General features: G+C 43.7%; 1 non-coding gene across 1 annotated transcript; it reads left to right on the top strand.

Moving 5' to 3' along the window:
• The first annotated feature begins 213 nt into the window (after positions 1-213).
• Positions 214-331, top strand: LOC126250450 (U5 spliceosomal RNA). Its single transcript, XR_007545686.1, has one exon. It is a non-coding gene; the product is annotated as a U5 spliceosomal RNA (small nuclear RNA).
• The last annotated feature ends 13,090 nt before the right edge of the window (positions 332-13,421 follow it).

Here is a 13,421-nt window from a genome sequence, read left to right as displayed (position 1 = left end):
GCACGACAAAAATTTTAATGTGAAAAGTTAATATTAATAGTGGTGACACCTGTCTGTGCTACTATTGGCCACCTCCTAACCACTCTGCTTGTGCGTGCGGGCTCAAATTTGTATTCTATAATGGGAAACCCCAATTTTTATTGTATATTCAGAGTGACCCCATAATAACCTAAGGTTTACTCAACGGATTATTTCCCATTCGTTGTAGATGTCACACTCTGGTTTTCGTTCAAACGAATAAATCTTTCACCCTTTACTAAAGATTTGCGTGGAGGGAACGCTAAATGAGTCTTCTATAAATTTCCCATAGTGGTCAGCTTTTGTGAAGCCATCATCTCAAATATTGTCGGCTCGGTAGCTCAGCGTGTTCGGTCAGAGAGACGGCTGCTATCTGTAATAAAAAAAATGAGTGAAGGGATCAACAACGAGCTTAAACGGATGTCATGTGGCGTCCACTACGACCAAATACAACGAACAATAACGAACAAAACGGTAAAAAAAGTGGTTAGCGTTGCTGCCTCTGGACCACGGGGTACCGGGTTCGATTCCCAGCCGGGTTGGGGATTTTTCTCTGGCCGGGGAACGGGTGTATGTGTTGCCCTCATCATTTCCTCATCATAATTCGTGACAGTGTCTCACCTTATTGTGTAAAAATTGGACCGTGTAGAAATTGGGACTTTGTACGGCCGCTGAGGATCGCGCAGTTGAACGCCACACGAACCAAACTTCATCATCATCACGAACCGACACATTAGATTCTAAACTTCATGTACGATGTAAATGGAAACCTTTATGTTCTAACGGTTGACACTGATGTTCAAACGTTACTTTACTGTTGCAAATATGATTATATAGTCCAAATAGTGTGGCTAGACATTAACGATTTGGACAAAGTAGCTACTTGTATGGTTACGGAGTTTTCTGTCCCCACACCGTTAGAATGCTTGATTTCGGTGGCTGTCCTCGAGCCGCGCCATCTGGGTGATTTACAGGGTGTTTCAAAAATGACCGGTATATTTGAAACGGCAATAAAAACTAAACGAGCAGCGATAGAAATACACCGTTTGTTGCAATATGCTTGGGACAACAGTAAATTTTCAGGCAGACAAACTTTCGAAATTACAGTAGTTACAATTTTCAACAACAGATGGCGCTGCGGTCTGGGAAACTCTATAGTACGATATTTTCCACATATCCACCATGCGTAGCAATAATATGGCGTAGTCTCTGAATGAAATTACCCGAAACCTTTGACAACGTGTCTGGCGGAATGGCTTCACATGCAGATGAGATGTACTGCTTCAGCTGTTCAATTGTTTCTGGATTCTGGCGGTACACCTGGTCTTTCAAGTGTCCCCACAGAAAGAAGTCACAGGGGTTCATGTCTGGCGAATAGGGAGGCCAATCCACGCCGCCTCCTGTATGTTTCGGATAGCCCAAAGCAATCACACGATCATCGAAATATTCATTCAGGAAATTAAAGACGTCGGCCGTGCGATGTGGCCGGGCACCATCTTGCATAAACCACGAGGTGTTCGCAGTGTCGTCTAAGGCAGTTTGTACCGCCACAAATTCACGAAGAATGTCCAGATAGCGTGATGCAGTAATCGTTTCGGATCTGAAGAATGGACCAATGATTCCTTTGGAAGAAATGGCGGCCCAGACCAGTAATTTTTGAGTATGCAGGGACGATGGGACTGCAACATGGGGCTTTTCGGTTCCCCATATGCGCCAGTTCTGTTTATTGACGAAGCCGTCCACGTAAAAATAAGCTTCATCAGTAAACCAAATGTTGCCCACATGCATATCGCCGTCATCAATCCTGTGCACTATATCGTTAGCGAATGCCTCTCGTGCAGCAATGGTAGCGGCGCTGAGGGGTTGCCGCGTTTGAATTTTGTATGGATAGAGGTGTAAACTCTGGCGCATGAGACAATACGTGGACGTTGGCGTCATTTGGACCGCGGCTGCAACACGGCGAACGGAAACCCGAGGCCGCTGTTGGATCACCTGCTGCACTAGCTGCGCGTTGCCCTCTGTGGTTGTCGTACGCGGTCGCCCTACCTTTCCAGCACGTTCATCCGTCACGTTCCCAGTCCGTTGAAATTTTTCAAACAGATCCTTTATTGTATCGCTTTTCGGTCCTTTGGTTACATTAAACCTCCGTTGAAAACTTCGTCTTGTTGCAACAACACTGTGTTCTAGGCGGTGGAATTCCAACACCAGAAAAATCCTCTGTTCTAAGGAATAAACCATGTTGTCTACAGCACACTTGCACGTTGTAAACAGCACACGCTTACAGCAGAAAGACGACGTACAGAATGGCGCACCCACAGACTGCGTTGTCTTCTATATCTTTCACATCACTTGCAGCGCCATCTGTTGTTGAAAATTGTAACTACTGTAATTTCGAAAGTTTGTCTGCCTGAAAATGTACTGTTGTCCCAAGCATATTGCAACAAACGGTGTATTTCTATCGCTGCTCGTTTAGTTTTTATTGCCGTTTCAAATATACCGGTCATTTTTGAAACACCCTGTATTTCGACGAGTGTTTCCGTCAAACCGCAGTAACTCTCACGATATTCCCTACGCGGGTACCGGCAGAATACAAACCATAACCATTGTAACTGGGTAAAATGTTCATGAAATGGTGGTGACAGCCCACATGATATGAATACTCGCTCCAGTGGTGAGAGGCAACGGACTCACTGATATCAAACATCCCGATGAAATGTAGAATCAAATGCGTCGGCTCTTAATTACAAAAAGAGGCATAACTGATATTTGCCTAATGTAAAATATAAATTTTCACGGCCGTAATTATTACAATTAATAAAATATTCCGGGCTATTATGCCGTGGTCTAAGGGATTTCTCTTCAAAGCCCGACGTTTCTTTTCCATCTGCGGAGGACGTAAAAATGTAAAGGACAAGATGATAACTGTCACTGAGGTGCCACTAGAAAGACTGTTTACTTCGTTCAAAAAGACGGATGTTCTGTAAATACGCGCAACGTAACAGTTTTCTATGTCCAACTCTTAGTTCAGATGAAACCTTGATATACATCATTTCTGCGAACAATCTGTTTTCAGAAAGCTTCTGACGAAATTTCACGAAAATTATAGTATCAGTCATTGAGAATCTAGGCACTGGTTCAGCCTATGTTTCTACACTAATGGCCATTGAAATTGCTACACCAAGAAGAAATGCAGATGATAAACGGGTATTCATTGGACAAATATACTAGAACTGACATGTGATTACATTTTCAAGCACTTTGGGTGCACAGATCCTGAGAATTCAGTACCCAGAACAACCACCTCTGGCCGTAATAACGGCCTTGATACGCCTGGGCATTGAGTCAATCACAGCTTGGATGGCGTGTACAGGTACTGCTGCCCATGCAGCTTCAACACATTACCACAGTTCATCAAGAGTAGAGACTGGCGTATTGCGACGAGCCAGTTGCTCGGCCACCATTGACCAGACGTTTTCAGTTGGTGAGAGATCTGGAGAATTTGCTGGCCAGGGCAGCAGTCGAACATTTTCTGTATCCAGAAAGGCCTGTACAGGACCTGCAACATGCGGTCGTGCATTATCCTGCTGAAATGTAGGGTTTCGCAGGGATAGAATGAATGGTAGAGCCGCGGGTCGTAACACATATGAAATGTAACGTCCACTTTTCAAAGTGCTGTCAATGCGAACAAGAGGTGACCGAGACGTGTAACCAGTGGCACCCTATACCATCACGCCGGGTGATACGCCAGTATGGAGACGACGAATACAGACTTCCAATGTGCGTTCACCGCGATGTCGTCAAACACGGATGCGACCATCATGATGCTGTAAACAGAACCTGGATTCATCCGAAAAAATGACGTTTTGCCATACGTGCACCCAGGTTCATCGTTGAGTACACAATCGCAGGCGCTCCTGTCTGTGATGCAGCGTCAAGGGTAACCGCAGCCATGATCTCCGAGCTGATAGTCCATGCTGCTGCAAACGTCGTCGAACTGTTCGTGTAGACGGTTGTTGTCTTGCAAACGTCCCCATCTGTTGACTCAGGGATCGAGACGTGGCTACACGATCCGCTACAGCCATGCGGATAAGATGCCTGTCATCTCGACTGCTAGTGATACGGGGCCGTTGGGATCCAGCACGGCGTTCCGTATTACCCTCCTGAACCCACCGATTCCATATTCTGCTAACAGTCATTGGATCTCGACCAACGCGAGCATCAATGTCGCGATACGATAAACCGCATTCGCCATAGGCTACAATCCGACCTTTATCAAAGTTGGAAACGTGATGGTACACATTTCTCCTCCTTACACGAGGCATCACAAGAACGTTTCACCAGGCAACGCCGGTCAACTGCTGCTTGTGTATGTGAAATCGGTTGGGAACTTTCCTCATGTCAGCACGTTGTAGGTGTCGTCACCGGCGCCAACCGTGTGTGAATGCTCTGAAAAGCTAATCATTTGCATATCACAGCATCTTCTTCCTGTCGGTTAAATTTCACGTCTGTAGCACGTCATCTTCGTGGTGTAGCAGTTTTAATGGCCTGTAGTGTATATATGCCCTTGTTGCAATTTTTTCAGCACAATCTTCGATTCAGAATTGAAAGGAAAGTAATCCACAAGATTCTAGACTAGCCAGTTCATTCCCAGAACCCATTAAATAGCGCGTGGACCGCCCTTTAAATGAGATTGTGTGCATATGTGAAAACGCACACAGACAAAAAAATCGTAACACTAAGAAGGAGTTGCGCGACATAAACGAAAGTTGGTAGACCTGTCTCCAGATCTGAAAAAAAGTGGCTATTCAAATTGCGCCCCAGTCACATAAGAGTCGCTGTGACTGTAGAAATATGGTTAGCTTCTTTTGAGACTGGACTTGGTGAGTTGATGTTAGTCAAGAATGAGTTTAAGGCGACAAATATGTCATTATCAACATCTCACTGAGTTTGAACGATGTCGTGTAATAGGAATACGAGAAGCTGAATGTTCCTTATGCGATTTTGCAGAAAGACTTGGCAGGAATGTAGCCTCTGTATATGATTGCTGCAATGTTGGTCACGAAAATGTACGGTGCCAAGGAGACCGGGCTTCGAACGGCCACGTGCCACTACCGAGAGGGAAGACCATCGTGTAAGTCGTATAACTTTGGCGCATCGTCTGCATCTGCAGCATCAGTCTCAGCAACGGTTAGCACTACAGTGATACAGCGAACTGTCAAAAATCGGTTACTTCAAGGACAGCTTCTAGCCAGACGCCCTGTAAGAAGCATTCCACTGTCCCGAAACTACCGCCATTTGAGACTTGAAAAGTGTCAAGCGAGAGCTCATTAGAGGGCAGGGTGGAGGTCTGTGGTGTTTTCTGATGAAATATTTTTGTGCTTCCATACCAGCGATGGCCGTGTGTTGGTTAGAAGGAGGCCTGTTGACGGCCTGCAAACAACCTGTCTTCGTGTAAGACACACTGGACCTACACCTGGAGTTACGGTCTGGAGTGCGATTTCGTATGGCAGCAGCAGCAGTCTCGTAAATGTCCCACACACCCTGATTGAAAATTTGTGTGTCGGTCTGGTGATTCGATGTGTTGCGCTGTCATTCATGAAAAGCATTCCAGAGCGTATTTTCCAATAGTATAACGCCCTCCCACACACCGCTGTTGTAATCCAAAATGCTCTACAGAGTGTCGACATGTTGCCTTGCTCCGCTCGATCACCAGAATGTGAGAATGTAGTGGAATGTAACGTAAATTGTTTAGCAATCGTAGTACTGCTGAGAGTATTTTTACAACACTTCACTTTAACAACGAGGACCAAATCTGTGATGTTGTCATTTCATTTGCAACTCGCATAAGTCTGGGGTTCCTGGTGGTGGGTTTTCATACTCTGCAGAAATGAGAAGCCGTCTCTGCGGCGTGCATCCGTCTATCCCTCTGTGTGTTTGGCGCATTCGCTTCCTTTTGCTTTGCGCGAGAGCTAATCTTTCAGCGAACATGCAACGCCGCGAAGCCTTTGAACTGCGTCGCACGCAGGTTAATACCTCGTATCATCCTCCCCTTCTTGCTTGAGGCCCCGCACAAAGCTTTCGGCGTACCTGTTGATAAAAAGACATTCTCCCATCTTTATATACCCGAGTAGTGGTTGGCAATATATATATGTATGCTGTTTGTTTTAACTTTAGACGACTAAACATCACGAAAATGACGCATCCTACGAAATAAAGCTCCGAGTGAAAAGTTAATACTAGGAAAATGTACAGCTCTCCGTGCTACAACTGGCCAACCCTCCTGCATCAGCGGGGTCGACTTTGTATTTTCAAATGAGAACCCCCATTTTTATTGCATATTCGGATTCTGCGCGAACAAGTACTTATGGTTTATTCAAACCATAGTTTCTAATTTGTGGAAGACGGTGCTGTAATAGATAAATACAATTAATAAAATATTCCAGGCTATTATGCCGTGGTTTAAGGGTTTTCACTTCAAAACCCGACGTTTCGTCTCTATCTGCGGAGGACATTTTCATGGGGGATCGTAGCTTTGTTGAACGTCCGATTCACTCCCTGGCTCGCTACTGACTACAGCAAAATGCTGCTTCCGCGCAGTGTGTGACGCCACATGTTTTGAATACGCGAGTGCAACTGGTCGTTGTCGACTGCCGTCGTCCGCTGAATAGATATACTCAGTTCAGACAAAGAGTTGACGTAAGATCTGATAATGTGTGTGGTATAGTATGTAATGAGGAAAAGTGGCAGCTGTTCCATTCTCTAGGGAATAATAAATTTAAAGCTAAACTACGTAAATATGAAGATACACATCCATTAGAAATTTTAGATCAGTTTGTTTTAACGACCAATACAGATGGAAAAACATTACTGGGGGTTATTACAAGTTCAAAATCAAGATGTAACTTTTCCAACGTCGTAAGTAGTCAAGCGTCTAAAGAAGATCAGTGACAAAAGAACTACTTATAGAAGATAATTTCAAGGAAATTCAAAGAAAATATGTTCAGGCGTGCCTACAAAACCATAGTTGCACGGCTGTAGTCCAATCGTGTTAATTCAACATAAATACTTAAGACATGGGCAATGTTATGTCAAAAACTGTATCATGTCTTCGGAAGGGTTTATATAATGCCGTTGAAATCTTTCACGGATGCTTGGAAAAACTCGTGAGCCCAACCTGTACTTGCTATTTAGCAAGCATCCATCTCTTTACTTGTTTCTTATCAATGATTTTGTGACCAGTTAAGTCTCGTAATTTTGCTACATCGCCACTGTGCAACCAGTGTCAAGCATCTACATACAATACAAACACGTCTATTGGGCCATATTCCTTACAAGACCGGAGTGCTTCGAGAGGCGTTGTACTAAAAGCAGTCGCCAGTCTTAGCAGTTTTCCTCTTCTGTGGGTTGCAAATTGACTGAAATAAGTTCACTTTGTAATTTAGAGGTCTGTGCACTTAAAACATAGCTGACCCTTCCTGTAAAAATGGTATTGTGATATACTTTAAATGTAGATAATGGTAGCTAGTTTACGTTTATAAACATTATTACGATTTTCCGCTTTACTTTCGTAATTCTCTGGGCCCAAAAGGCACAGCTGTCTTGTAAAAAGCTGCTGCTTCCAACGCACCGAATGAGTTGGCGCAGTGGTGGGACACTTCAGAAGTAATTGGAAGGGCTGTGATTCAAAACGTAATCCAGGCACCACGATTTAAGATTTACATGATTAGCCTAAACCACCACCAGATGTCAGGACGGTTGAACTTGTGTTCCGTTACTTATGACATCATCACCGGCGGTACAATGGTCATTAACGTTGCTTTACTTCTAATGTCGCCGCATGGTCCAGGGCGCTTTGCCACGGCTCGCACGGCTTCCCCCCATCGGGGGTTCGAGTCCTCCCTCAGGCATGGGTGTGTGTCTTGTCCTTAGCGTAAGTTAGTTTAACTTTGATTAAGTAGTGTGTAAGCCTAGGGACCGATGACCTCAGCTCTGAAGGTCCCGTAGGGACTTACCACTTCTAATGTATTTTCTCCGATTTGGCAAAAAAGGGAAAAGCTGTCATTCTTAAGGCATAAAATAAATCGGAAGTGTAGAATAACAAAAGAAACTGATATGCCAATCAATTAAATTAAATGGACGATTAAAACAATGAAACATTTATGTTTATTACAATATCTTTGACTCAGAGCCGATTTGACCAGGTGCAGGAATGACTCAGTAATTGGGCAAATAGGAAGGGTAATGGACTGTCTCATCTCACCGGTGGGCAGGGTCAGTTTTGCATGAAAGCTTGTGCAGCATGTGCGAAGAAAGGACGACACATCGATCGCTGCTCATTGTTTGTCTCGCGGCGAATTTACATCTGGCAGCATTCATCTGGTCTGTGACTTTGCGGCGTCACCCTGCGAGGCATAAATCGTTCCTGCATCCGCTCTGGCTGACTTAATCCCCGATAGTGCGCTTGGTGATGCCGATGGTGTTCCTGGGTCGTTCTCTTGGTGACAATTATCAGCGGTGATAATCTCACAGACGCAGTATTGGCGTAATGTTTGGAAGCTGAGGTCACACAATGAAATGCAGCCGAATGCTAAAAGTTTTGTGCATCGGACTGCAAGCAATCGTCCATTCAACATGAAATGAAAATGAGTATCTCCCAAAGTGACAACGAACTTTGGAATGAATGCAGTGATCTGACTCAAAGACCGAGGACTGAGTCGAAAGTAGGTTAGAATGCCTTAAGAAGGCTAACTTATTGTCCCTTCTGGCTGCCAGTTTACCGCCTCATTTTTGTCATTGACTGCACGCTAGCTGTCCGCTCACATTACTCACTGCCTGTTCAACTGCTCTCACACTGTCTGACTGTCCGCTGCCTCATTCCAGTTACTATCCTGGCTGCTCTCGTTTCACCATTTTGTTACCCATCTACCTCTCCTCTATGGTGCTGAATTTTCCATTGCATCAAATGGTTCAAATGGCTCTGAGCACTATGGGACTTAACTTCTGAGGTCATCAGTCCCCTAGAACTTAGAACTACTTACACCTAACTAACCTAAGGACATCACACACATCCATGCCCGAGGCAGGATTCGAACCTGCGACCGTAGCGGTCGCGCGGTTCCAGACTGTAGCGCCTAGAAACGCTCGGCCACTTCGGCCGGCTAGCGCTAGAAGAAAGTGAAGAGTTACACTCATTCAAAAATCTTGTCAAATTTTCTTGTAAAACTATAGACATACTGGGAATCCACAAGTTGTTTCTCTTATCAAGGAAACATGGAACGTCGAAAGCGTTAGGTGACGGGAATTGTAACCAGTTGCAAATATTTACTTATCTCTGTGGAAGTAATTGAATATGTTCCGGAGTAATATCTTGAAGGGACGTTAAGGCGATTTTCTTCACGTTAGCGTTGCTCTGCACGGTTGAAATACTCGGTCGCTGCCTTCTTTTTGCCTCGTCAAGCAATTACCGGAGGACGGGGCGCAGCGCAGCGCAAATTCCGCAGCCGGCGCCAGCTTCCGCGGCCGCCCAAGTTTCCGAGCGAGCTGCTCTTCGGAACGAGCCGGCGTTTATGTTGGCCACTTAACGACCTGCAAGTGGATGCTCGTTTACATGTCCCCTGGGAGACAAAGACCAAGTTAATTTCGTTCAGCGCTCTGCTGGGGACGTCTTGTCGCTGATGCTACGTTATATAAGCGGCTACTGTTGTCAGCCCACAGTAGTCAACCTTTCACTGCAGTGCACAACGTACAGAGCTCGGCTTAGAAACAGATTCTGCTGGGAAGAAACACGGTTTGAAGTTAATCTCAACCATACGTGGGTCAATAAATAACTTCTAACTGCAAAAGACTGATTACGGCCAAGATTAACTGACTGATTGTTAGTGAGTGCCTTACGTAGTTGAATACAATAAAGTACGAGGGTATTCAAGTTCAGAATACTAAAGCATTAATTTACAAACTTTCGACAAACACTTTGGCACAATAAACACAAATAAAAATCAATGAGTACCGTAATACGACGCTGAATGGCAACACAGTCAGATAAACTGAATGCATCTAACTCACATAACCTCGAAAGGAAATAGAGCGTCGGCATTCTCTAACGCCGGTCGCAGTGGCCGAGCGGTTCTAGGCGCTACAGTCTAGAGCCGGGCGACCACTACAGTCGCAGGCTCTTTGATGTCCTTAGGTTAGTTCGGTTTAAATGGTTCTAAGTTCTAGGGGCCTGATGACTGCAGATGTTAAGTCCCATAGCGCTCAGAGTCATTTGAACCATTCGCTTACAGAAAGGCATGACCCATTCTGTTCGCACATAAATCACAGTATTCACGGCAAATGCATGAGAGCTCCACAGTGATTGTTCAAGTCGTGGCCAATAGCTTTAATGCAAAATAATTTGAACGAGGTGCCTAGTACCATATGGAGTGTAACAAAAAATGGTTCAAATGGCTCTGAGTACTATGGGACTTAACATCTATGGTCATCAGTCCCCTAGAACTTAGAACTACTTAACCCTAACTAACCTAAGGACATCACACACATCCATGCCCGAGGCAGGATTCGAACCTGCGTCCGTAGCGGTCACGGGGTTCCAGACTGAAGCGCCTAGAACCGCATGGCCACACCGGCCGGCAGAGAGTAACAACCACGGAAACAAAGTTCTTTTTGTGCAAGAACAATGCTGGTACGTTTTTGACAACTTTCAAATTCAATCTCTGTGTTTTTAAGGGTAATCGTGAATATTCAATTACTCTGCGTAGAGCAACTGATTATAACGAAAAGGGACAAAATAACACAGTCGAAGTCACGGTTTTAACTTAACGTCTTCAGTAGTTAGCATAAACATACATTCTAAACGCGTGGTGCAGATTCAAAAACAAGCTAGGCCCTGTTTGCAGTTGTAGAATCAATGGCGATTGGTTACTAGTGAATACATGGACAAGTTGTAGTGGCTGCCTCTAGTACCGTAATAGTAAGCAAGCTGGCGCTAGTTGCAAAGTGTAGCCATGCTTTTGCGTAGGCTTGGATATCTGTGACAGAGCACAGAGCATTTCAAATACACTCATTACAGTATTCGGTCAAAAAACGTCCTCACGTTTGTTGTTGTTGACTGGTGGAACTGGCCTCCACTGTATCCCGCCTTGCAGTGCACCTCCCCGGCACCAACAATCACGACATTGACTTTCTTTCATTTTATAATTTTACATTGGACATTACTGACAGTCTAACTTTATGCATAAAGTGAATATAATAGGGCAAATCAAACTGAATACAGCAATTGCAACGCCTGTAATCATTTAATGAAAGGTGATACGTCGTTAAGAACTACAGGTGTGTAAGAGAATGGCTCTGAGCACTATGGGACTTAACATCTGTGGTCATCAGTCCCCTAGATCTTAGAACTACTTAAACCTAACCAACCTAAGGACATCACACACATCCATGCCCAAGGTGTGTAAGAGAATGTTTAAAAATTTCGATCGTTGTGTAAACATAGTTAATCAGGACCCGGACACACGTATTATCACAAAACGTTGAAAGAATTCACCTTTTCTTTGAACCTACAAAGCCTATAAGAAGCTACAAGAACTATGTACAACGATGTAGCGTCCTCTCAAAGCGGAGCTGAAAACCAAACCATGTGCGATTCACATTTTACAGGAATTGAGACATGAAGACTATATCAAAAAAACTAATTATAATACGGTAATGCTGTAAGCAATGGAGGCAGAAGCATTTGTTGTATGTCTCACTTTTAACGATGCTGCTGCCTTGCACAGTTTTTGAACACTGGACTCGCATTCGGGAGGACGACGGTTCAATCCCGCGTCCGGCCAACCTGATTTAGGTTTTCCGTGATTTCCCTAAATCGCTCCAGGAAAATGCTGGGATGATTCCTTTGAAAGGGCACGGCCGACGTCCTTCCCCTTCCTTCCCTAATGCGATGAGAGACCGATGACCTCGCTGTCTGGTCTCCTCCCCCAAACAACCCAACCATTTTGAGGTCAGCCAGAAAGCGATGAAGAACGTACTCACCATAATTTCCAGTCTGCAAGTCCACATTACTCTTTGTGATCAATGGAAGAAAATGTTCCTACTTGCTATTTACTCAGAGTTATCAGGAACTATGATTATAAATAAAAGTTTTGACTTTTGACTGATTGACATATTCTGTAAAGGTTCACACGCACAAAATATAATAATATCCCTTATAGTAATAATGATATCCTTTCGGAAACAACAGTATTAACAGTTCAGAGACTACCTCTACAGGAAGTTCCAAGTAAAATGGTCTATCACCCTGACTTCTAATCACCAAAAGTTAATTTCTAACTTCAAAAGCAGAACATAATCTCACCACTTGCCACGGGGTTTCGTCAAAATTATGGGCGGCACACAAACAGTTTCTTTCGTGAAATGTAAGCGATCCAGGACGATGTACAGACCTCGCGAATTCACTTCCTACTTTTACCAAAATCTCATTCAAGTCCGCCCATCTCTGACATCATCCGACGCACAATGCAAGCAGGCGTTTGACTGACGCGAACACATTGATATCTCGGTCGGGAGTGTCTCTTCTTACTGCCTTTCTGGCTGTATTTCTATATGGGCGAAGCGGACCGCCAAAAGGAATATCTGCTATCAACCGCCCGAGGCACAGGTAGCAGCATCTAAATAGCTTCCTTCTCGGATATTTATTAATTGATAACTCTGTCGTTTAATAGTTTACAATCATCTTAAATTTTATGTAAACACAGTTAAATCTGCTTTAGTTACTGAATAGGTTTTAGCTCAACTGCATTTAGGCCTTGCCGGATAGAATTTTCAGAATGAAACCGACATTAGAACATGACCTCGGAACTTCCTCTATAATATTCCTTGTAACCATTGCTATTTTCAATGTAGTTTTTAAACTCGGTACACCTGTATTATTGCATGAATTTAATGACGTGCTATAATTAAAACTTTCTATTAAAAATACAGAAGATACGTAATTAATCATGAATAAGGACGTTTCGTTCCAAATTTGGTTTGCAGTAAACAACTTGAAAACTAACGAGTTAGCTTGTTGGTGTCACATATTTAATGTTTTTACATCAAACTGAGGCTACATACGCATTGTCATCTTCCTGAGTCCAGTATTTAGCTTCTTCAATTTTTCGTAAATATGCCGACTTTAACCAAAATATTGCTCTGATCAAATTAAGACTTGTAAGTCTTAATTGTGACATACGAATGCATATTATAATTTTTGACGTTGTAGTTTTATTATTCAACTCCACTTATTTTTTCTTAAGATCATGTATTTTGTGTAACATATTCATTTGATCACTCTGAGACCTTACGATGTTAACATTAATATACTGAAGCATGCATTGACGAAGTTTGGAAAAGTTATTTCAATT

This window comes from Schistocerca nitens, chromosome 3 (genome assembly GCF_023898315.1).
Source record: "Schistocerca nitens isolate TAMUIC-IGC-003100 chromosome 3, iqSchNite1.1, whole genome shotgun sequence".
NCBI classification, from domain to species: Eukaryota; Metazoa; Arthropoda; class Insecta; order Orthoptera; family Acrididae; genus Schistocerca; species Schistocerca nitens.
Note: the sequence above shows the minus strand (reverse complement) of the source record. Positions and strands in the feature narration are given on the sequence as shown.